The sequence below is a fragment of the Delphinus delphis genome, chromosome 8, assembly GCF_949987515.2.
Source record: "Delphinus delphis chromosome 8, mDelDel1.2, whole genome shotgun sequence".
Classification (NCBI taxonomy): domain Eukaryota; kingdom Metazoa; phylum Chordata; class Mammalia; order Artiodactyla; family Delphinidae; genus Delphinus; species Delphinus delphis.
The window spans coordinates 32638042-32664512 of record NC_082690.1 but is presented as its reverse complement, the minus strand read 5'-3'; the positions used below and the strand labels follow the sequence as shown (position 1 = coordinate 32664512).

The following is a 26471-nucleotide window of genomic DNA, read 5'->3' as shown; positions in this document are numbered from 1 at the left end:
CGCGTGCCTGCCCCGGCGGCGGGACGGGGCGGGGCTGAGGCGGCGGGGCGGGGCCGACACGCGGGGGCGGGGTTTGCGATTTGAAGCACCCGGACCCTCCTTCAGGGTCTTCCCCGTGTGACGCGCGCATGCGAGCCTCGGAATGCTCGAGCAGTTTTCTTTTTTTTCCGGAAAGGGTAGTTTTGTTTTTTTGGATAGAAGCGAGTACCTCTGCCTCTCCAGATACCGAGTACGCCGGGCTTTGCTGGGCCCGGAAGGAAGTCTTTGAAGAGTAGTTTTTAGGTGAGGCACGGAGGCTGCGTGCGGTCAGAGTGAGAGGGAGAAGTCGCAGGCGAGGACAGCGTAAAGGGAGGTACAGGAAAGAGGGTTTTTTTCCTCCGAGTGACCCAGCCTAAGATGGGGCGGGGGTGAGGGGCTCGACAAATTCATTAAGTGCATACGTAAAACATCCATGATCTCTATACCCCAAATAACACCTCATCCTCTTCCACGGGTTCCCTGCTTCTCTGGCTAGCTAACGTGCCTAAAGAGATTATCCGAGTGGACGCGGGGGGATGGTGGTGGGGGGATTTGGAAGAATTGGTAGCTGTTCATAGGCAAGTATAGCCAGCAAGGCCGAGGCTGCACACGTCTAACCTAGTCCCTTTTCTCCTTTGTCTGCTGTCCCAGTTCAGATGGATTAACCTGTTTTGAATAGTTTTTGGCTAAGTTCCTCTTCAGCCCTTGGAGCCAATTCTACTCACCTGTCTTGACTTGCAGTGCTCCTACAGACTGCATTTTGTTTTTGCTAAGAAACTCCGAAGTGACCTGTAGCAACCCGTGGCTGATGCAAGAGAACGACAAAGATTGAGTCCTCATTTGGGTGGGAAACCTTCAGTTGAAAAGGATCCAGGGCACTTAAAATCCTGGTGAATCCACCCCCCTTCCCAACACTCTAAATGTTGCAGATCTAAATGTTGTTGATTCTCTTGGTACCTGACCCAGATTCATGCCATAAGGACCACGATATCATAGTTGTATTCCCAAAAATATGTTATGAGAGATAGTACTTTCTGATCTCAGGTAAGGCTATCAGTATAGACATGATTAATCATGGGGATTAAGTGGGGCAGTCTGTCCTAAATTTGCAGACCCCCATCTGTTGTTTCAACCAAACTTGCAAGTACTCGTTGGCATCCACCATGGGCAAAAAGCAAGCACTGCACATTTAGCTTTTGGTTACTCCATTTGATTGGGGAATCTGGTTTAGGAATAAATTGTTCTGGTGGCTGCCTATACCTTTGTTCAGGCATTTCACAATCCAGGCTCAACCTGTCTTTCCAACCTTGGTTCAGCTACCAATGAACAAGGGTGCTCTCTGGTTCTTTGGCATTTGACAGGAGTAGCAGCAGAGGTGGCTGACTTTGTTGGCAGCACTGGCAGCAACAGCAGTTTCTCAGTGGTTGCAAGATTGAGTTTCCGATGCAGAAGTGCATGGGTGGGGAACTGCAATAGAGACAGTTTCCTCACTGGACTAGTTCTGCAGTGATTTTGTGCATTATTCCTGGAGGCCTAGCGTCTGCCATGATTCTCTTTACCCTCCAGTAATTCTGAGAGCCACCCAATATCTTCAACATGCTCCTTTTCTGCTATGTCAGCAAGAGTTAGCTCTTCTTTCTCAAAACTAAGAATCCTGACTTTATACGGTTCATTATGTCTTTTCCCCCAGTAGGCTACAATTTCCATTGGTAAATTGGTAATAGCTGGTAAGGCATCTTTAATCAGATGCTTTACCAGCTATTTACTGAGTGCTTACTGTGTGATGGGCAGTGTCCTAATAGAGCTTACAATATAGTGGCAAGACAGATACATTGACAGTTACAGTCTAGTAACGGAAACAGAGTGTGATTAGAGGCTATGATGTAGTCATGGAAAAGCACACATTGGATCCAGGGTCTGTATCTTTATATTTGTACTTGAGGGTATAACACACTTCCTGTCACATAGAAGGCATAGAAGGCATTCAGTTTCTATTCGTGGAATGAATTTTAGGTGGAGATAAACAAAGCAGCAAAACTCTGGTAATCTTCTCCCTCAATTATGTCCTTTTTAAAAATCCATCCTGTATTTCCCGTATGTCTGTATCTTTGGCTTAAGGTCACCTAAGGGTGCACCAGAGACTGGAACCATCATTTATTCATTAATCCAATCAGTCAGTATCCAAAAATTTATTGCACACATGACATGTACCAGGCGCTATTCTAGGTGCTAGGAAATAGCAGTGAATAACACTGATCTACCTGATAGACCAAGTGAGTGGTTTCAAAGTGAGTTAGTTTCTGGATAGGAATGGCAGAAACTGCTTCTGTTATGACTGTACAAGAGATATTGAGATTTCATGTTATTCCACTGAAACTTACTTATATCCCACAGTAAGTTTTTAGTTGTAAAAAGAAAGAGGTGATAGAGGAAGGCTCATCCGGTTTGATGTCCACAGATGATTATTACTTTCTAGCTATGTATTATTACTTTCTAGCTATGTATAAATCAGTCTGTTGATAAATCCATACTTGCATGAGGAACAAATCAGAATCTACCTGGCTTTGAGACCGTGAGGTAGCTGCAAATAAGGCAAGGCAGTGGAAAGATTTAACACAAGAGTATAACTTGGCCTGTGGCCATTTCCCTGTCTCTGCCAATTTTCTGTCAACTTCCATTTTAGCAGATTGACAACATGTTATAAACTGTGATTAAGTCTTCACAATGAAAGCTGATTTTTTGGGTCCTTTCCCTCTTCTGCACCCCTGCTTCCTTTCCCTGTGTATTAGAGTCCCTGTTTTTCTCACACCTTCTTCTTCCCTCTCATTTTAGTTTTTCCTTCTTTTTTTTTGTCCCTGAGGGTACGAACTTCAGCCAGAGTGTGAATCTGTTCAATTAATCCAAAAAAAACCGCCCCCCCAAAAACCTTACTGGGTATCTTGTGTTCAGTGCTACATAGGATTCTAAGATTAAGACAAGAGCAAAAATAAAAATAAAACAAGCAAAAAAAAAAAAAAGTAATGGTAAAGATAAACAAACAAAGAAAGACCAATGAGCTCCACAATTGGATTTTAATTTTGAAACAAGGAGGTCAGAGAAGAGAGTTCTGGGTGGACTAAAGTTTTAAGGAATGACTTCTCAAAAAGGAATTGGAGAGTTGTGTCTGAATCTGAAAGGTCTGGTTGAGAGAGAGGTGGTGACGGTGAGTTTTCAGTACGGATCTGGCAGGATTATGTTGTGCTATGAGGACAGTAGGAAGGTGAGATCTGAGTTCAGAGATTTCAGTGGCAGGCACTAGGAAGTCCCATGGGCCTTTCCGTTGTTAGTCCCAGGTTATTTATCAGCTCCTACTTTGACTCTTTTTGTTTCTTCTCTATAGGAGGCTATAGGGATTCAGCAATACTTTCCTTTCCTGTTTGAAGTCACTGCCACCTACCCCATTCTTTGGTGTTCTTATTTCTTCAAGGCTTCATATGGAGTTAGTTGCAAGTCCCCATGCCATTCTATAGTAAGAGCTAATCACGATGGAGAAAACTGACAATAGATAAAATAGCTATTGTGAGGAAGTTAAAGAAAAATCTGAAATAAAGTTCTTAGACATTTTGTTTTTTTAAAGAACTTCACATTACCTTTTAATTAATTAATTAATTTATTTTTGGCTGTGTTTTAGGTCTTTGTTTCTGTGCGAGGGCTTTCTCCAGTTGTGGCGAGCGGGGGCCACTCTTCATTGCGGTTTGCGGGCCTCTCACTGTCGCGGCCTCACGTTGCGGAGCACAGGCTCCAGACGCGCAGGCTCCAGACGCGCAGGCTCAGTAGCTGTGGCTTACAGGCCTAGTTGCTCCACGGCATGTGGGATCCTCCCAGACCAGGGCTCGAACCCGTGTCCCCTGCATTGGTATGCAGACTCTCAACCACCGCGCCACCAGGGAAGCCCCAAGTTCTTAGACTTTTGATCCCTGCTCAGTATTTCCTATCTCGCATATAGGAGATGGAAGAGTAAGGCTTACCATCCATTCAACAAAAGTTTGAGCAATTGAAAACATACATACACACAAGAAACAACTAGAAATGTGTCATGCTGATAAAACACAGCAATGTGATGGAGAACAACTAGGTGGTTACTTTAGAATAAATAGGTAAGTCCTCTCTAAGTAGGTAAAAGTTAAACTGAGTCCTTAAAAGGAGCCATGTGAAAACCAGGGGAAAGTACATTTTAACCAAGCTTGATGTGTCGGGGAAACAGAAAGAAAGCAAGTGTGGCTGAAGCAGGAAGTATAAAATGAGGTTTGGGGCTTTTCAGGTTAGTTGGGTGTTAATTTAAGTATGATGAAAAGCCATTAAAGAGTAAGCAGTGGCATTTTATGATTTATATTTTTATAAAAGATTACACTAGCTGTAGAGAGGAACAAGAGTAGAAACAGGAAGTGCAGTTAGAGGCTGATGCATCGTGGGCTTGAACTAGGGTAGAAGTAGTGAAAATGGAAGAACTGAATGGATTTGGGATGTGGATTGAGTGTGGAGTCAATTGGATGTGGTGTTTGAGGGAAAGAGAAATTAAGGCAAAATCCTAAGTTTGTGGCTTGAGAACTGGATGAGTGGTAGCTCTACATCCCTTATCCTGGAATATTCAGTCACGCTTTCTGAACTCCATCCCACTGTCCTTCTGTCCTTCTGAGTCTCTGCATACAGAGATAGCCAGGGAGAACAAAAAGTTTCAGTGATTATCTGTTGGTGCTTACTCGACCCATGTCAAGTAGTATTAAGTGTTACTTAAGTCTGCTGTCACCTAGGAGTAGTGCACTTTGGATATTACTGGACTGGGGGAAGAGATGAAATAAGAAATATAGTTAAACAGATGTAACTGTCGTTTGGAGGACCATATCATAGTGTTGGGGAAAGAAAACAAAGACTCCAACAAAAGACCCCTCTGTACCAATATAGAAGAGAGAGAGAATGTAATTTTACTATTAGGTAAGCATTATCAGTGATAACATGCATATAAGATATCACAAAAGTGAATACAAAATTTGGAGAAATTTCCACACAGATTTATGCAGAAAGTAGAAGAGAGAAAAATGAAAACTTATCTCTGTGAGAGACAAGATGATGTACCTTGTAATTGTCTCATTATACCCATGAGAGACCTCTGAGCTAATTCCAGAGTAAATGTTTACAGTTTCAAGGGTCAGAAAGCCTGTGACTCTGCTTTGTAAGATCAAAAGATCAGACCATTTTTATCAGCCTATTATATGCCCTCAAGGTGACACCCCAAAGAGGAGAGGGTGGGTAGACCGTGACCTCCATCCTCAAAGAAAATTTCATCATTTTACCTTTACAACTTGTCACACTTTTTTCCAAAGAACTTTCATGTAGCCCACCCCAAATAAATAATATATGAGAATTTCATTACGTGATGAGAATAAAAGAAAGGACAGTACATTATAAGCATTTGTGATTTCTCCCACTTCCTCCGCCTTCTTCTCCCCCAGTCCTAACTCCTGGGTCTCCTTCCAAGAGAGGGGCTGAGTGTGCCTGCTCTATTCCTGAACTTTCCTGAAAGAGAATCAGAGACAGGAGAGAGGGGCTGAGCTGAAGAAGTAAGAATGAATGCCAAGATGATACAAATGACTGTAATTTTTTGGCTGAAAGGAAGAAGAAATAGAAGATAAAGGGGATGAAAAGAAAACCAAGAACCACAAGGGATGAAGCTGAGAGAGAATTTTTGGTGAAGATTTTGAGACTGGGCCTTTAAGTCAGCTGTGGACTTGAAATGTACTGAAGTGAAAAGAATGGGGCCAAGGAGGTTTTAAGAAGTGCTACTGGGCTTCCCTGGTGGCGCAGTGGTTGAGAGTCCGCCTGCCGATGCAGGGAACACGGGTTCGTGCCCCAGTCCGGGAAGATCCCACATGCCACGGAGCGGCTAGGCCTGTGAGCCATGGCCGCTGAGCCTGTGCGTCCGGAGCCTGTGCTCCGCAACGGGAGAGGCCACAACAGTGAGAGGCCCGCGTACCGCAAAAAAAAAAAAAGTGCTACTGTGGGTTACAAGTTGAATTACCTATAGTATTCAAGTAATGGAAGTAAAGATTCAAATGACTTTTAAATTATCTTTGATTATGGAACCAAATTCTGTGGAGTGTGAAGCCCTGCCGAGACTGGGTCCTGCAGTGCCTGAATTGGGTTACCCCTTATGGAGACTCTGAGGGGTGTTAACCTTGAAGATGGTATGAAATCAGTAATAATCATTCAGAAGTTCTTTACTGAATACCAACTGTATTTGTAGCACTCTATGAGGCACAGAGGGAGAAACAAAATAGTGCATCGTGTGGCCATGTCCATATGGACAGGTAAGTAAGAACATACCACCAAAAGGGATGTCATAAGACTGTGAGGGCTGAGACTTGGTAGGAAGGAGTGCTAACTCTATGTTGGGTGCTTTCCTAGACTTTAATATCTACTTTTCCTTATTCTGTTTTTTAAGCTTACTCCCCAAATTGTAATAATTTTCTTAAGCTTTAAGATTCTATCATTTCGACCATGTATACCAAACAAAAACACCATGTTTAGGACAACTAGCATGGAAAAAAGTACTAAAAAGTGAATATTTTTCAGGTTGACAGTTCTCTAGGTGACCCTTTCTTTTTCCTTTCCACTTTTCTGAATTTTCCAACTCCTCTAAAATAAGTCTTTATTGCATTTCAAGGAATTTTTTTTAAAAAGCCCTTAGTTCAGAATGTTAAGACTAATAATGATACAAAAATGTTTCTATGATTATTCTACAATTAGGTACTAGGCTTAAGACAAGTATGACTTAATTTTCTCTTAGAGCTTAGACCTGAAGAAGAAAAACAAAATTCTCTCCATTTTGGAGAGCAAAATCCAGAACTTAATTCAAATTCTTTCTTCCAATATATCAATTTATCTATTTCCAATGACCCACTCTTTGTGTAGACAATACTGCAATTTGCCTAGTCATCTGAGTTAAATCCTAGTGGAGTTAACCTTTGAAAGAGGACTGTATTGGGAGTCAAGATACTTGGTTTCTGATGTCAGCTCTGCAGTTGACTTTCTGTGTATATGGTCAAGCTATCTAACAAGTTTTACCCTTGCTTTCTTCATCTTAAAAATGAGGGATTTACATGCATTGTTGGTAGGAATGTAAAATGGTGTGGCTGATGTAGAAAACAGGTTGTCAGTTCTTCAAAAAGTTAAATACAGAATTACCATATTACCCAGAAGTTCTACTCTTAGGTATATATCCAAAAGAATAAAAAATGGACTCAAACATATTTTTATACAAATGTTCACAGCAGCATTATTCACAATATCCAAAAGGTAGAAACAACCCACGTGTCCATTAACAGAGGACTGGGTAAACAAAATGTGCTATATGCATACAAATGGTTCTGAAGACAGTTCCATAGTGGCAGCAGAGGGGGGTTTCCCAACAAACAATGCTTTCACACCAGTTAGGTATCCTGCAATTTAACTCAATTTTGATACTGCCTACCAGGAGATGGCATCAGATTCCACAGGTCAGGGGTTCAGTTCTACAAGGCTACCCTGTACTTCACATGCCAATCAGAAGTCCAGGTTGTTACCTGTGCTTCTGACCAACTGGCTGTAAATCAGAGGTTCCCATGACCCCCTCTTTGGGTTCAATTTGCTAGAGTGGCTCACAGAACTCAGGAAACCAATTTATGTACTAGATTATGGGTTTATTATAAAAGGATATAACCCAGGAACAACTAGACAGAAGAGCTGCATAGGGCAAGGTATGGGGAAAACGTGCTGAGCTTTCATGCCCTCTCCAGGTGCATCACTCTCTCTCAAATCACATGTTCACCAAGCTGGAAACTCTTCAAACGATGTCCTTTTGGGTTTTTACAGAGGCTTCCTTAAATACTCACAGTTGATTAAATCAATAGACATTGGTGATGATTCAACATCTAGCCCCTCTCCCCTCTCTGGAGGTCAGGGGGATGGAGCTGAAAGTTCCAAACCTCCAGTCACAGGGTTGGTTCCCCTGGCAACCAGCATCCATTCTTAGGTGACCTAGGGGCATTCCAAAAATCACCTCATTAACATAACAAAAGAAGCCTTTATTTCTCACACCACTTAGAAAATTCCAAGTGTTTTAGAAGCTTTTGTGCTAGTAATGGGAACAAAGACCAAATACATGTTTCCTAATATGAATCACAATATACAATGAAATATTACACAGTTGTAAAAAGGAATGAAGTTCTGATACATGCTGTGCTGTGGATGAACCTTAAAAATATTTAGCTAAGTGAAATAAGGCAGACACGAAAGGACAAATATTATATGATTCCATTTATGTGAGGTACCCTGAATAGGTAAATTCATAGACAGAAAATAGATAAGAGGTTACCAGGGACTGGGGGAGGGTGGGGTGGGGAGTTATTGTTTAATGGGTACAGAGTTTCTGTTTGGGGTGATGAAAAAATTTTGGAAAGAGCTGGTGGTGATGGTAATGAAACTGTGCAACTCAGACTGGGACTTGAACCCATGTCCCAGGACTCGAACCCAGCCAAAACCCAGATGGAGACTTGAACCCACGTCTTTTAATTGAGATCACACACCTGGTCTCAGGACTTAATGAAGCTCAGGTTCTTGATGTCTCATTGCAAAAAGAATTCAGTGAAAGACAAAGTGTTAGATAAGAAGTGGATTTATTTAGAGAGAAAAATACTCCACAGACAAAATGGACATCTCAGAAGGCAACAGGCCCCAAAATATGGCATGGTTAGTTTTTATGGACTGGGTAATTTCATAGGCTAATGAATGGGAGGATTATTCCAATTATTTCAGGGAAGGGGCAGTAATTTCCAGGAATTGGGCCACCACTCACTTTTCTTATTTTTTTTGAAATTTTGGATTTTATTTTATTTTTTATATAGCAGGTTCTTATTAGCTATCTATTTTATACATATTAGTGTATATATGTCAATCCCAATCTCCCACCGCTCACTTTTTGACCGTTTATGGTTGGCCTCAGAATTGTCATGGCACTGGTGGGTGTGTCATTTATCTTGTTAATGTATTACAATGAGCATATAGTGAGGCTCAAGGTCTACTGGAAGTCGAATCTTCTGCCATCTTGGACCGAGTTGATTCTAACCAGTCCTTGTCATGTCCTATGGCTATGTCATTTTTTTTAAAGCTTGTGCCCTGCCCCCTTCCCTCCTGCTTCATTTGCATAGCATTGTGAATGTAATTAAGGTCACCAAACTGTACACATAAAAATGGCTAAAATGGCAAATTTTATGTTATATATATTTTGTTACTATAAAAAATTGATATTTTAATGAGATTTAAAAAAATATGTTTGAACTCTAATGTTCTATAATACCATGGCCAAAGTGCTAATGGAAGAAGAGGGAACTGATCTGGGTGATGAAGGATGTGTCTGTCAGAATTAGTCCACTAGAACTCTGTGGAGACAATGAAACCCAAAAATGGCAAATGGGAGGCTGCAGGCCACATCCAGCTAGGAGATGTGTTTTGTTTGGCTTGTGCAATGTTTACCAACGTAGCATTTATTTATTTATTTTTAAAAATATTTATTTATTTTGTTGCACCAGGTCTTAGTTGTGGCACTTGGGCTCCTTAGTTGCAGCATGTGAACTCTTAGTTGCAGCATGCATATGGGATCTAGTTCCCTGACCAGGGATCGAAACCAGGCCCCCTGCATTGTGAGTGCAGGGTCTTATCCACTGTGCCACCAGGGAAGTCCTCCAACATGAAATTTAAGATTTTAAGAAATCGGTTGTTAAAATGTAAAACCTGGGTGTATTGCTATTAAAAATTCTGGTTTATGGGCTTCCCTGGTGGTGCAGTGGTTGAGAATCTGCCTGCTAATGCAGGGGACACAGGTTCGAGCCCTGGTCTGGGAGGATCCCACATGCCACAGAGCAACTAGGCCCGTGAGCCACAACTACTGAGCCTGCACGTCTGGAGCCTGTGCTCTGCAACAAGAGAGGCTGCGATAGTGAGAGGCCCGCGCACCACGATGAAGAGTGGTCCCTGCTTGCCACAACTAGAGAAAGCCCTCGCACAGAAACGAAGACGCAACACAGCAAAAATTAATTAATTAATAAACTCCTACCCCCAATATCTTTAAAAAAAAAAATTCTGGTTTCTGATTTCCTTTGAAATATTAAAAGATCTGATAACACCAGATCCATCTTCTCACTTAGCTGGAGTTTTGAAGTAGCTGCTCCCTTTAAGCAGTACACACTCTCCAAATAGTCCCTCTGGTCCTTGCTGTCTTATTCCCAGCTGGCCTCATTAATCTGTTACTTTCCAGCCTCCTCTGGCATTTGTATTTGTGGCCCCTAGCATAAATCAATGATCAGGTGAATTATTTCTGAGAGCCCTCTGCTTGGTTTGTCAATTTCTTTAAAAAAAGTGTTGTCAACTAAAAAAAAAAAATACACAACCTAAAAGTTGAAAATTATGTTTTATTCGGTGGACTTACTGAGGACTTAAGCCTGGGAAACACACTCTTAGATAGCTCTGAGGGGCTAGCTGTTCCAAAGAGGTACAGGAGTAGCCAGGATATATGAGTTTTTGCAATATACAGGTAGTTGGAACATCAAAAGATTACTGTTAATTAAAGAAAACCAGACATCTCAAGTTAATGAATTTAGCCCTTCTTTACATATGGGAAGGTGCAAGAGCCTGGGCTCATTAAAATCATTCCTTTGATATGCACCTTAACTGTTTAGGGCCAGTATCCTGTTCTTTCCCATCTTGAGTTCCCTCAGGGTGTACAGTTGGAGGTGTCTGCAGTTGATGGCTTGATGGCTGCAGCATCCTTTGTTTCCTGATAACAGGTGACATTCTTCGTACACAGTGTTAAAGGAATTTCATTTTTCCTTTCTTACCTCTTCTAAAACATGGAATGACTGTTTTATGCTACCACATAAGGTTTCAGGTTTTGGTAACTGACACAAATACGTGTGAATAATTTTGTGAGCATAGAGTTCTAAAGAATACTTAAAGAGATAATTCATGCATGCAGTTCCTGAAAGTTTGATCACTGCTTTTGTGAATCTTCAAACATTTTATAACTACTTTAATTAGGTTTATTTTTTATTTCAGAAAAGTCAAAAGTATTACGTTGATGTTGCAAGAAAATTTAAACAATGCATAGAAATACACAACAGGAAAAGCCCTTCCTGCTTTACCTCCCTAGGGGAAACCGCAGTTAGCAGTTGGGTGTTTTTCTTTCCAGACCTTTGTTTTTGTTTGTATGTTCGTGTTTTTTTTTTTTTTTTTTTTTTTTTTTTTTGCGGTACGCGGGCCTCTTACTGTTGTGGCCTCTCCCATTGCGGAGCTCCGGACGCGCAGGCTCAGCGGCCATGGCTCACGGGCCCAGCCGCTCTGCGGCATGTGGGATCTTCCCGGACCGGGGCACGAACCGGTGTCCCCTGCATCGGCAGGCGGACTCTCAACCACTGCACCACCAGGGAAGCCCGTATGTTTGTTTTTATGTTTGTTTTTGCACATAGACTTATGTAGAAATTTGTGTATTTATATGAACACAGAAACATGGAACACGTCTTTTTTCCCCACAAAAAAGAAATTATACTACATTTACTGCTTTGCAACTTGCTTTTTTCTGACAATATATTGTGATCATTTTCCCATACCTACACATATAGATATGGTTCATTCTTTATGATGGCTATGTAGCATCAGAGTATGAATATAATTTACTTAAACATCTCACTTTTGACATATTTAGGTTATCTCTGATTTCTACTAATATAAATTTAATGGCACTGTGAACATTCTTCAGCCAATATCCTGGCAATATGGAAAAAGTTATTCTGAAGAGTAGATTCTTAGAAGTGGGCTTATTTAGTAAGGAATGTGTGTTTTAAAAATTTTGATCAGTATTGTAAAGTACCTTTTAAAATTTACATTCCCACCATTGCTGACACTGAATATTATCTGTCTCTGCCTTTTGCCAGTGTGGTAGGCAAATGATGGTGTCTCATTTTGTTCCATTTGCATTTCCCTCTTTATTAACTAAGATAGCACATCATTGTCTATTTCATTAGCCATTTGTATTTCCTTTACTGTGAACTATCTGTTTTTGTCCTTAGTTGCTTAACTCTTGTTTGATCTATGTACATGAAAGTATGTAATCGGGAAATAGATCTGTATGTCTGCATACTAAGAGAGGTTTCAAAACCTGGCTCCTGGCTTGCAGTGTATGTGTGCTCTTGTTCCTTGCTAGTGTGTTAGCTTCCTCTTGTTGTGGCTTGTAGTTATACCTCAGTCAACCATCAGACAAACAACATTTGTTTTTTGCCCAGAACAACTAGCTAGGTACAGTGTGTAACTTAAAGAGAAATTAAAAAAAAAAATGGGTCTCTTACTGGCCTTTAGAAGATCATAATCCAATGGATGTGAAATGTGCATGGAGGCAAGTACAACAATAAAAATGAAAATTCCTTGCCTTTGATCAGTGCTTTACAGTTTAGATTCTTCTGATAAAGAAGACAAGAACATAAGTAGTGAAAATATTAGATTAAAAAAGATAAGTACCATAACACTGTAATAGCAGTTTGGGGGATATAGAGATAAGTTGGGAGCATGGGGCTTGGGATTGTGGAACAGCAGAGTATTCCAAGAAGGACGACGGAGAAATGAAAGATGAGATGGAAAGGATTTTTATGGGTGGAAGAAAACCATGTGAAGAAACAGGACAAAAGGGTGAGAGTCTATCTTGGAAAGAAAGATCAGTTTCCTTTGGATTTGAGCATGGCATTTGGAATGCTTGGGAAGTGACCGTAGGAGTGAAGAATCCCTTACTAACTTTTCTTTGAGTATCATACTCTTGTTAACTCAATATCAAGGTTATATCATAATTTTTTTATCAGCCACATCTCACTGCTGGTTTATGTTGAGTTTGAGAGAAACTTAAATCGTCTGCTGTTTTCACACAGACCTTGTCTGTGACCACAGAAGGAAGATGCCATAACTGAACCATCCTGTCCCTGACTCACATCCGTTAACTCATTGACTCCTTCATTTGTCTAACCTTTACAACATTCCAAAGACGGGTATGGCCCACCTGCTAAGCATTAGGACCATGCTAGGTGCTGGGGAGACAAAGATGAACATGGCAAATTCCCTTCCCTGTGGAAGTTTCAGGCTGGAATAAGTGAAGCCCTTAAACACTTAGCTAGCTAAGAACACCATGAGCATCCCAGTCTCAGAGAGAGAATGTCCAGACCTGAATCAATTTGAGGATCTCCTGATCTTCACTCTTGTTAATGAGGACTAACTTCGCTGAGAGGGGCTGCCAAGTGGCCTGCTGGTACCTGAGACTCAAGGGACTAGTGAGATGAGCTGAGTCTGGGAGGTGGTAATTCCCATTCTCATCAGGACAGCCTTAGTTTTATTTCTATTGTATTTTGCTGTATCTGTTCACAGAAGATGAGTATGCTTCAGTGGAAGGAGGAAGTTTTACTGAGGCTTGAAACATTTTTTTCTTGCTAACCAGGTGGTTCACATGACCCTCTAGCATATTAGAAAGATGGTGTGGCACTAATGATGGCGGCATTATAATCCAATCTAGTTAAACCTATTTCTCCTTTGAAGATACTTTTGCTCAAATTGCTTGGTTTTGTATTATTTGTTTTATTGTTTGTTTTATTAATATAGAAATCCAGCAAGTTCAAAACGTTTTCACCTAAGTTTATTATTGTTACATTTATAATTTACATATCAAATAACTCAGGTGGTGTGAATTCAGATGGTGTGAATAAATAAAACTTTGGCTTCAGGATTAAGGAAGTAAATGAATAAGTGTTAGAGTGTTGTGTTAGAAGGCCTCATTTCTGCCACTTCTAATTGTGGAGCCCAAGTCACAAACTTACAGCCCCAATTTCCTCCTAGGTAAAAGGGAGAGGATTCATTTGACAAAGGAGTCTTTAATGTCCTATCCAGCGGCCAAAACAACAGCAACATGGAACCAAACCCATGAATTCAAGGGATGAAAGCGTGAGCTGACCCCAGAGATGTGCTGCCCACCTTCTTGGTTAAACATACTCACTGTGAGGTCTGACAGCCTGACTTTGAATCTGGGCCTTCCTCCATCACAAGCCTACGTAAGTTCCCTTACGCTGGGCTGCACCCCGCAGGCCTGCAAGCACTGTACTTGCCCAGCCTCAAGACCGAAGGAAGAGACCAGAGTCAGCAACAGAGACATCAGTGGTTTAATGGATGGGGGATCTTACATGTCTGAAATAAGGTCCTGGAGTGACACCCTACCGTGTGCAGCCGATGGCCGGCAGGACATGGCAGCAGTCTTCGCTTCAGGGGAGAGAAGAAGGTTACCGGTCAAAGGGGGAATTAACGTCAGGTGGGCTCACTGGTTACCAGGGAAACCAGCAGAGGAGCACTCTCCTCATTGCTCCTTTGATAAGCTATCATAGTGGAGATGTTTTGATCTAAAGTTTTGAACTATCACTAGCTGGGACCAGGTGCAAGTATGTAGGCATTTACTGATTAGGATCTATAATTAAGAGGGAAAGTCAGTTAGATGAGTAGGGTGTAGGTGAAGCAGGAACTGGTTGACCAGGGGGTGTACAGAAAGCAAGATACAGCCATGTTGGGTGGCCCAATCATATATTTTAGCTTCTCAGAACTTCCATTCCTTAAACTGTAATATGAGAATAATAATACTACCTGTGTTACAGTGACGTTAGAAAAAAAAGATAATTCATAGAAAGTCCTTACTGTTATGCCTGGCACAGTAAGTGTTCAGTGTTAATTCTTTTATATAAAACACTTAGGTCTGGTTTCTCTAAGGTTCGTATGGGTATGGCTTTTATATGGTTTTTGAGCCAATGAAGCACAGGCCTCTAGGATTATGTGAAAAAAAGTTACTAATTTATAAATGTTGTCACTGACAGGTGCCAGGTAGTTACACTAATTTTAATAATTTAATCATATTACAGTTTTAATGGTATAAAAAATATAACACTATGTGGCAAGCTATGTTCTAAGAGCATTACATATATTAACTAATTCAGTCCCTAATGTTAAAAAATTCAGCCCAGTAAGTTTGAAGATCTAATTGGCCTTAATGAATGATTCATGAATCAGGCAGCATCCCGTCTAGAAAACAGAAAGGCACTCTGAGGGGTTGTACTAAATGGTAGGTTTTTATAGGAAGAAGTGTGGGATGAGGAAGCTATTAGCAAAAGAAAAGAAAGGATATCTTTTTGCGGGGAGGAGAGAGAAGGGCAAGGGTTTTATCATGTAGATTGCCTCTTATTCCTCTGGGGATGGGGGAGAATGGAGAGGGCCCACTGTGGCAGATTACCTCCTTGATACTGACCAGGAAATTCCAGACTGGATGAATAAGATTACATTTCTGGGGAAGGCTGAAACTGCAGTTCGGTTAGGTATTAAATCTATGTTTGGCATCATGGTCTTTAGCAGAAGTGATGCCATTTTGGGCCTGTGGTTTTCTCTTTAATACTAACAGGAGGGTACTATTATTATCACCTGCATTTTACACATGAGGAAGTTCAAGATACAGGTCTCCCAGCTAAGTGGCAATGAGTGTTTGAGCACAGGAAGTTTGGGTCCAGAACTCATGCTCTTAACTACTCTGCTCTACTGATTATTTTATGAAAATTGCTCATACTCCTGACCACTTACTTGCTTTAGTCAAAGGTTAGAAAATTGTAAGACGCCTGGGAAAACTTAGACAAATTAATCATGAAATATGAGAAGGAAAATCATATAGACTAAGACATTAAAATATCCTACAATAATAAAGATAGAAGACGCTAAATAAAGGAAAGATTTTTGAATGAAAACAGTGGAAGTCCGTAAGAATAGTAAATAAAACTACCAGTCAGAGACTTGTGTTTCTGGCAAAATGGCAGTCTAGATATCTTGGTTGACTCTCACAATAAAAATGCTGGATAAAGGATAAAAGGACATTTAGAAAACAATAAATGGATGAGGAAGTTAGGAATTTTAGAGGCCAAAAAGTAAGTGAAAGCAGAAACACAAAAAGGTCAACAAATTGGCTTTAACTGTGGGAACATTTGCCAAACCAAGCTCTGGTTTTCAAGTGATAGGGTTTAGGACATGCTATCCTAAAATATGACGTCTTGGTATATTGAATATTTTAAGTTGAAGGAGTCCGAGAAAATGGCAGAAGCAGGAGGGTGTCTCTGACCTTCCCCTGGCCCTTCCCGCATTAAGCAGGTCATGAGACCCTCATGTGAGAGAGACATAACAAGAAAGGTAGACATATTTCCTGTCCTTCCAAAGCTTACAGTCTGACTCTCGGAGTGGGCTCTTTTTATTCCCAGATAGCAAACAAGGCAAATGAAGCTCAGAGAGGCTAATAGTCACATAATTATTGAGTGGAAAAACTATATTTGTCTCAATCTTTAGCCCTTTCTCTTTCTACCACACAGGCTACTTATTGAAGGTTTGTGTTAATGAAGGCTTTTGGGTTGCAAGTGACAGAAAAGGAACTCAAACTACCTTAAACCAAAAAGGAATTTTTTTGTTTTATGAAACCAAGCCCGAGACAGGGAAGAGAATGTGCTGGCTTCAGGGATGACCTCGCCCAGGGAATCCCACAGTTTTGGGAGTCTCTCCTCTGCACTCTTGTTCTCATTCTTGTTCTATCTCTATGTCTCTCTGAATTTTGAATTTATTTTTTTCCCCATGTACTGGGGAAAAAATTTTTTTCTCCATGTACTGGGGAATACGCTACTGGTAATCTATACCATGTCCTAATGACTCACAACAAAGGAAAAAGAGCAACTTCCCTGCTACCTATAGTTAGAACAATTCTGGGGAAAACTGATTTATTCTACATGGGTAATGAACACACCACTGGATCCATCACTGAGGCCAGAAGGGTGAGGTATTTTGATTGGCTCTTATGTCGCTTACCAGCTTCTGTAGCCAAGGATGACAAAGCCTATTATCAAAAGGAGGGGAAATGGCACAAATGTGGCTGCCAAAGGGACCATGAATGGTGCCAACATTTAGTAAGTACCTGATAAATGTTAAGTGAAGAACAAATTCTCACAAGTGCGTAGTACAGCACCTTTGCATCAATATTTATTAATGACATTGCACTAGAGTTTTCAAATGCTATATTGATCAGGTTTGTTCTACTATGATGGCTTCTAAAAAATTAATTGGAAAGCCTGTCCTGTTTTATTCTTGTCTAAATAACATTCGATATATATGTTCCTTGAATTAAAAAAAAATCACGCATAAAAGTCCTTGTACTTTTTGTGGAATAGGTTTTGAAATAGAATGCTAATATTTATTTAGAATTGTTTCCTGGGAATTGGGTGTATTTAAATGTGCACAATTAATAACATATGGTAGACACTCAAAATATGTTAGTTTCCTCTCTCTTCAACTGGAAAACAGAGGAGATTGTAATGTTGGAGATGCTTGAGAAAGAGCACAATATATTGAAAGCAGACTTTTCTAAAGATTAATGTGATAGCAGCATTGAAAAAGAAAAGTATTAGAAAAGTCCTGGAGGACGATGCGTCTCAAACAATTTGTAATGGAGTATCAGTTTCTTTTTTTCTTTTTTAAATCTATTGCAGATCATTTGTAAGATATAATTACAAATTACTAGAAAAATAAAATTTAAACAACTGGTATACAAAATATAAGCAATCTTCTATTTTTAGATTCAACAGACATAAAATTACTGTCTCAAATGGTTGTCAATGTTTCTAAACAACAAATCCTAATGTTTACCTTGCATTGGTCTGGGAACAAACTGTTCATGGAAGGGTACTGGTCCCCACTGACTAGGAGGTTGTGCAATAATTCTTATGTCAATGCCGTCCAGTCAAAGACCACAGGAACACATCTGTTCCTGAGAAAGGTGGTTATTACTTGTTGTAGCAAGATGAGTTACACACCCTGCAACATCTTAGTAAGAACAGTAATATCCCCCCCATCCTCGGGGGATACGATCCAAGACTCCCAGTGGATGCCTGAAACTGTGGATAGTACTAAACCATATACATACTGCATTTTTAAAAAAATACATACATACCTATGATAAAGTTTAATTTATAAGTTAGGCCTAGTAAGAGATTAACAACAGTAACTAATAATAAAATAGAATACTTATAACAATATACTATAATAAAAGTTATGTGAATGTGGTCTCTGTCTCAAAATATCTTATTGTACAAATTTAAGATGCCTTTTCCATCTTAACTAAGCACTTATCATGCACTGTGTTTATAACTTCTTCAGTTTGAGGTGCAGCAGCAAAACTGGCATGAATTTCTTTTTCCTTTTTCACAATTTCATGGATAGAAGACTTGTTCTTACTGTAGATCTTAGCAACCTCAGCATACTATTTCTTATGTCGAAAACTTTCACCTTTTCACTTAAAGGAAGCACTTTGCCTCTACTCTTGGGCAGATCTGAATTGCCAGCATCATTACTCTTGAACTTGGGGACCACTGTTAAGTAAGGGTAACTTGAATACAAACACTGATACCGTGACCAGTCGATCTGACAACTAAGTTGGGTACTAAGTGACTAAGGGGCAGGATAGCTGGACAAAGGAAGGATTCATGTCGTGGGTGGGATGGAGCAGACAGTGTGAGATTTCATTATGCTACTCAGAACCACACACAATTTAAAACTTATGAATTGTTTATTTTTGAAAATTTCCATTTGATATTTTTAGACTGAGGTCGACCACAGGTAACTGAAACCACTAAAGTGAAACTGCAGATAAGTGGGGGCTTATGTAATTAGAAAGGACTTATTTTAGGATTTGGGCTTGTGTCAGGTAATATTGAGAGATGGGGCTTTGTCTGGGATTGGATGCTGTCAGGAGGTGGGGGCAATTCTATGATTGGGTATCTTATAAGTCTTATTGGAAAGGGGCAGGAATAAAAAGAGCCTAAACTTTAATTGGCAAAGAGGCAGTGGCCGCTTATATTAGCTAGGATGGAAAATATTTTGGTTATTTTTGTGGTTTGGACATGTTCCTGTTTTTGTGTGTGTTCAGATGTGATTTCGGACTGGGTTTGTTTTTGTCTTGATCACAGAGTGGCCTGATCTGATGATGTTCTGTGAAATTGAATATGTTCTACACCAAGACCTAAGCCGTGAGTGCCAGATCAGCTCCCAGATGTCAGTGACTACTTTTCTGTTTCTCACCTCTGTAAGGTGACAAGGGCCTGTCTAAGGGTAAGAACATTGCATTTGAAATGTAAAGGAAAGGATGTGGTGAACTGCTATTACAATACAGTGTCAATCCTCAAACTTTAACGTGCATCAGAGTCACCTGGCAGACTAGTTAAGACACAAAATGTTGGGCCTCACCCCCCAGAGTTTCTGATTCAGTAGGTCTGGGGTAGGACTTGATAATTTGCATTTCTAATCAGTTCCCAGGTGTTGCTGATGCAGCCAGACCACACTTTGAAAACCACTGAAGAAGATGGAAGTATCAAAGGTGAGGATGATTACAGGGAAAGAAAAGACCTATTGTAGTTAGCTGCAATTCCCAAGATAAAAATCTACCACTTTGTCCTGGTAATACTCTGATGCAATTCTGACACTGGACTGCACTGTGCATTTTCCTGTTTTAAATTACAAATCTTTGAGGGGGAAGTTCACAGAGGAAAATTCTCTCCAAAAATAATTTGTGCAAATTGTTGACTACTAAAGTTTGTACTTAACGTGAAAGTAAAATTTATGTGTTTATTATCCATTTTCCAGGAAGTTTCCAATTACAAATAGGCAGATCCATTTTAGAAAAATGGGTTAGAAAACGAGCTCTTCAACTGGATTATCTGCAAATTGGCTTATTTGCAAATAGACGTTGTACCTACTAAAAGCAACCCTTACCATCCCTCTGTTAATTATTCTACTCCATCAATTTTAAGACAGAATTCCTTAAAAGGTATGTAACTACCCATGCCTTTGAAATATTTAAATGTCTTTCCTGAAAATTTGACTTTGTTTACTTAATTTTGTTCATTCTTTTCTGGGATAAGAAAAAGTGGTAAATAGAAAAGAGGAATGGTAAATCGGGGTGGGAATGGGTGATCCCTTCTTGTTCCAAAAAATTGGTTTTTAATTAACTTCCTCTATATTTGCCTGATATGGGGTAAAAGAAAAAAGTGGCATGGACCTCTTGTGGTTCAGCTGGGTTGCCTCTGTCATATAATGTACATTGAGATTCAGTTAGTTCTTGAACTAAAAAAAATTAAGTATCATGCAAAGAATCTGTATAAGAACTTAATAAAATGATTTTTATAGCTCTTATAACAAGTTATAAACCATTTTATTAACTCTCTCTTTAAAAGGCTACCAAGAATCTGGTGATTCATGAAAAACAGCTTCAACAAGTGTAAATTATTGCTTATAGAATTAGGAAACTTGGCCTTCTTTTTAAAATAATTTCATCACATCTCTAGAGAGAATAGTCTTTGGCAGAGAGCTAGATTCTGCAAATCTAAGCTTTTTCAGTTTAACATCCAACTAAGAATTCAAGTAGAATAAGATGATTAATCTTGGGGTTGAGATGGGTCTACGCCTGATTAGCTACTGGACCAGGAGCAGGTCTTGCTCTGATGAGTAATTTAACTTCAATTTCTTCATTTGTGAAATGAGGAGCTTAAACTAGTTAACCCCTAGGGATTCTCTGAACTCTTTAATGTTCAAGTTGTTATGCTAGGCCTAGGGCTGTGGGTTTTAATTACATTATACCCCTCTCTTTCACAGCTCCTCTTAATTATTTTTTCAGTATCAAAAGGATGTTGATGGTAAGGGCATGCATGGAGATGGCAAAGAGACTGGGAACAGATTAGGAAGAGTTGAAGGAACTGAGGTTGTTGAGCTTGGAGAAGAAGAGGTTCATGGTGGGGGAGATATGAGATCTCCCTGAAAAATATGTGGAACTTGTCATGTGAAGAAGAAAAACATATATTCCAAGTTCAAAGGGTAGAAATTACAAGGAAACAAATTTGGGTTCAGTGTCAGGAAAAACTTTTCAACTATTCATTCAAACATTACTAAATATTTGTTGAACGTCTACTATGTGCCAGGCACTGGTCTAGGTTCTGGGGATTTGCCAGTGAAAAACACACAAAAACTCTTGTCCCAGTGAGGCGTACATTCTGTTAGGGTAGTCTTACGTGACAGTCACTGGAGGTTTTCAAACAAAGATGGGCTGATCAGAGAGAATACAGTGGCTGGGATTCCTTCTTTGGACTGGATAACTTCCACAGTCTCTAAAGTCTCTGTGTGTGTGAACATTAATCAGTCAACACACATTTATTAAACAACTTCTAAGTGTCAGATGTAGCCCTGGGCGCTGGAAATGCAAAAATGCATAGACAGATCTTGCCTTCAAGGAGCTCTCAATCTTGTTGGGGAGAAAGACATAAACAATGTAAAAGTTTGGTATGAGAAATAGGCAATGGAACAAGAGTATGCCAATGGGGAAGACAAACTCAGCTTGAAGGTGTTCTGAAAGAGGGGACACCTGAGGTAAGTGTTAAGTGTTGAGGACTTCACCAGACCTCAAAACAAGGTCATAGAGGCCATAAACATATGGTGCATGTAGAAAACTGCAGATAGTTATAGGATCCTAGTTTTTATTTTAATTCCCCATGGATAAAAATGGGATGGAGACCATAGTGACTTAGGATTATACAAGTATCTATGCCCTTTGAGGGTGGATCCCAAGATTTGGTAAGGTAAACTGATCATATATATTGACTTATTCATGCATTCTTTCAAAAATCATTGAGTACGTATTATGCATTAGATACTCCATTACACTGATTGGGTTACAGAAAAAAATTAGACCAAGTCTTTGTCCTCAAGGAGGGTCCAGTCTACAGGAAGGAAACAGACATAGAAATGAGGTAGAATAAAGTGTCAGAAGTACTGTGGTAGACATTTGTGTAGGGCATTTGAGGCCCTAAAAACTAAATGAGAAATGATGAGACATGAGAGAAGAGAGACCAGGAAAAGCTTCATTGAGGAGCTGACCTTGGTAGAGAGGATTCTACCAGGAGAATGGACAGCAAAAGGGAGGCAAGTCCATGGGAACTTGGTAAAACAGCAGGGTGCACTAAGAGTCAGTCTTGTTAGTGCTTGTCTTGAGTGTGGAATGCAGGGTACCACATCATGAAAAGTTTTCCTTATCACGCTAGGGAATTCTAAAAGTATCCTGAGCAGACCTAGGGAATTCTAAAATATCCTTATACTTGTGGGGCCCAGGCCAAAAACACAAGTACAGTTTCCTGGCTGGTCCCCTTCTCATCTTACCCTCTCTCCTGTAATTCACCTCACACACATGTGTGAACAACCCAGCTTGCATGTCCAGGCTCTGTCCCATCTCCCTGAAAATATCTGCCTTTGGCCACTTCTAAGGCCTAAGAGTGAGCCCTAGCAGTGGGATCAGGCTGTTTGGGTTGGGAATTCCAGGACTGTTGTCTGGAAGGGAGGAGGACACAGGCTGTCAGTGGGACCACCCTTTGGATAGATGGGGACTCCTGGCCCTGAGTGGGGAGGGGAGTGGTTGGAGGAGGGCCAGAATGGAGTCCTTTAAACTTAAGAGGGGCAGTAAACTTTTTCTGTAAAGGCTAGATCGTAATATGTTAGGCTTTGTAGGTCATATATGGCAATTGTTTGGTATTCTTCTTTTTTTTTTTTTTTTTGGTTAAAACACTTAAAAATGTGAAATCCATTCTTATCTTGAGGGCTATACCAAAAGAGGGTACAGGCTGGATTTGGCCAGGGTCCGCAGTTTGTATGACATGGGACAGCAGAATAGTGAGGTACCACTGAAGGATGCTAAAAAGGGGAGTGACAGTCACTTTGTGTTTTGGAAACATTGATCTGGCTTTGTGGAAAGTATACTGGAGTTTGATGGGTTAGGAGGCTGTTGTAACAATCCAGGAAGGAGATGATGAAGTCCTGAATGAAATCAGAAGTAATGGGACCTGAGAAGATGGAGAATAAAGAACATTTAAAAAGAGTTGGTGACTTTGGGTTTCTGATTAAGGCAACTGGTTGGTGGTTCTAATTACTGAGATAGGGACATCTAAGGGCAGGGTGGCACAAGCTAATGAGTTCTAGTTTTAGCATCTGGAACTTGAGTTCTAGGTAGGGTACCAAGGGGATGTCACATATATGAACTGTTATTCTATAGTCAGGACAGGGCTGGAGATACAGACTTGAGAGTCACCAGGGGATAGATGGTGAACATTTGGAAAGTAAAATTGAGGAAGAGAAACTTCTCCATCCTACAAATATCTCTTTCTTGAGATAAACCACATCAAGACAAAGTGGGAGAGAAGATACAGAAGGCTTGCCCTGGACACCTGGCAGGACTGAGGATGAATGCTGAGGCTGGTGAGCAGTGTCATGCCAGAGGCTGAGGCATGGTTGGTGTGGCAAAAATGAGTCTGGAAGGGTGACCAAGGAATGGTCAACAGAGATCTCTCCTCCTGGGGTTAGTCCCTCAGCTACTGGATTTACACCCCAAGTAGGAATCTACTATATTGTAACAGGTCTGAATCTAAGACCTTCTGGTGTGCAAGAAATATCACATTTCTTTGTGATCCCTGAATCAACCTAGTTTTGACTCCAAGGTGCCACTCCACTGGGCTGGTAGGAAGGTGTACACAACTTATTCCAGCAGCCTTGCATTGCCGCCTCAACTGTGCTCCCTCGTTTCACCAAGCTTCCGGAGGCCTTTCTTACTCATGAGTCATGTCTCCCACCCAAGTTACTGCTGGTCTGCCCGTTGTCTCTGTCCGCACAATCCTGTCAGGTCGGGCAGCTTTTGGCAGTTTCCCTGACACATTTAGCATACTAGAATATTTGTCAAAGCTCTGAAACCCAGTGCCTAGGCCTCTGCTTCCCTAGGTAAACCACGTACCTCCTTCTGGAGTCTTGCTGCTTCCTGGGGTAATGACTTGGAGCAGAGCCTGGCTTCCTACTGCTTCTAGACCTATGGACCTCTTCTCCCCACCATTGCCAAGTAATCTCTAGTATGGGTGGAAGTTCCTCCCTCTTGCTCCGTCACCAAACACTTTAAGTTCATTAAATTTGTAACTTGAGAAACATGTTCTTCTTTGCTCCAGGGAAGGGAGGGCTTTCTTCACCAAAGATGAGGAAAAATATTTGCATTTCACTTTCTAGTGCATCAAAGAAAAAGAAGAAAAACAAAACCAGATAAGATTATGCATTGGAACAGTGTGAGTATTTGTATCCTGGCACATATTGGTAGAGAGGAGATTGGCAAGTGCAAGGAAGAACCCAGGCCTCTAAAGGGCTTTATGAATGAGGTGGGACAAGAGATGGGGACGAAGAGTAGCTGAAGGTCACATCTTTGGACTTAGGCTTCCCTGATTTTTAGAATGGAGCATTGCAGGGAGCCTGCACTCAGGGGTCATAGATCAAGCCTTGAATATCCCCAGTTATCTAGTAAACAGGGTTGCAGGTGGTGGTGGGGTGGGGAGGGGGGAGCACTGGGCACTGTTGCCTGTATAGGAAAAATACCCAGTCTTCCTCCTGTGTTTCTCCTTGACTTCTACATTGCCACACTAACAACACTTCTGACACCAGATGTGTGGAGATTTTCCCCAACAACGAGCAACACCAGGTGGATGTCCTATAATTTAACTCAATTCTGACACTGTCTACCTGGAGATAGCCTCAGATCCCAGGAGATTCCCCCTCCCCCAACCCACACACACACTTCAGATGCCAATCATGAGTAATAGGTCCTAGGTTACCCACAACTTCTTTCCAACGTGGCTACAAATCGGAGGTTCCAAAGAAATCCCTTCTAAAGTCAGTTATTTGCTAGAATGGCTCACAGAGCTCAAGGAAATACGTATGTTTGTTTACCACTTTATTAAAGGATGTGATAAAGGATACAGATGAATAGCCCGAAAAAGAGATACATGGGGCAAGAAGTCTGGAGGGTCCTGAGCTTCTGTCCCCATGGAGTTGGGGTACACTAACATGGATGTGTTCACCAACCTGAAAGCTCTCCAAACCCCTTACTTTGGGGTTTTTTATGGAGACTTCATCACGTAGGCATGATTGATGATTAACTCATTCCTTCTCCCTCCTCAAGAGAATGGGGTGTGGTTGGGAAAGGGGCTGAAAATTCCAAGCTTCTAATCATGGTTTGGTTTTTCTGGTGACCAGCCCTCATCCAGGAGCCCACCCAGACTTGCCTTAGGAGAACAAAAGTTTATATCACTCAGGAAATTACAAAGGGTTCAGGAATCCTGTGTAAGGAACTGGGGTCAAAGACCAAATATGAGAAAAAAATATGTTCTTGGTGCTGTTATCACTTCGGAAATCACAAGAGTTTTGGGATCTCTGTGGCATGAAGTGGGGGCAGAGACCAATATATATTTTGTCTATTATTTAACAGTGGTATAGCCTCATACATACTTTCCTACCTCTAGTCAAGATGGCTTTGGAATTCTGTTGGGTTGTATCTGGGTGCCGGGATCATTGCTCTAATCTGTGGATTGCTGGGAATGGCTGGTGCTGGAATCAGCTAACTTTTGTTTAGAAGTTAAGCATTTGCTTGCTTTATTCAGTTATCTCTTTAAACCACCCAAGGTGGTAAATTTTACAACTTCCATTCTGCTGATGGGAAACCTGAAGCTCAGAGAGGCCAGGTGAATTTATCACAGTAACACAGCTAATGTGTGGCCTACACACTTGTCAGTTGTAGGTTCAACCTATGGATGATTTATTGCCCAACAGCAATATTTTCAGAATGAAAGGGGCTGCTCTTAATAATTATGCCAGCACACTAGGTGTACAATGGAGTTCTCTTTAGCAGATTGAGATGTGTGGGCAACCGGTTATTTTTCTATTTTTATTAACTTTTTTAAAGAACGAATTGTAATTTTGGTAAGTATTTCTACTTTAAAAAATTCCCTACCTTACAGATTTGTAACAGTTTTATTATTTCCTTCCTTTAAGAAAGATATGATTGCCACCACCTTTTATGAAGCCAATTTAACCCTAACCTCAAAACTTAATAAAAGCTGTACAATAAACATAGATTACAGTCCAGTCTCACTTGTGAACAAACGTGCAAGAATCCTAATATGTACTGGCTAACTAAATTCAGTAATGATTAAACAATGAAATATAGAAACATAAACAAGCCTCTTAGATAGCCTCATCCACCAGAGGGCAGACAGCAGAAGCAAGAAGAACTACATTCATGCAGCCTGTGGAACAAAAACCACATTCACAGAAAGATAGACAAGATGAAAAGGCAGAGGGCTATGTACCAGATGAAGGAACAAGATAAAACCCCAGAAAAACAACTAAATGAAGTGGAGATAGGCAACCTTCCAGGAAAAGAATTTAGAATAATG

The 26471-nt window shown here is 40.6% G+C and overlaps 1 long non-coding RNA gene across 1 annotated transcript; it reads left to right on the top strand.

The window, feature by feature from the left end:
• The first annotated feature begins 13971 nt into the window (after window positions 1-13971).
• On the top strand, window positions 13972-19644 carry LOC132429576 (uncharacterized). The gene is made up of 3 exons (XR_009520358.1): window positions 13972-14165; window positions 19140-19281; window positions 19479-19644. It is a non-coding gene; the product is annotated as an uncharacterized lncRNA (long non-coding RNA).
• Window positions 19645-26471: the final 6827 nt, after the last annotated feature.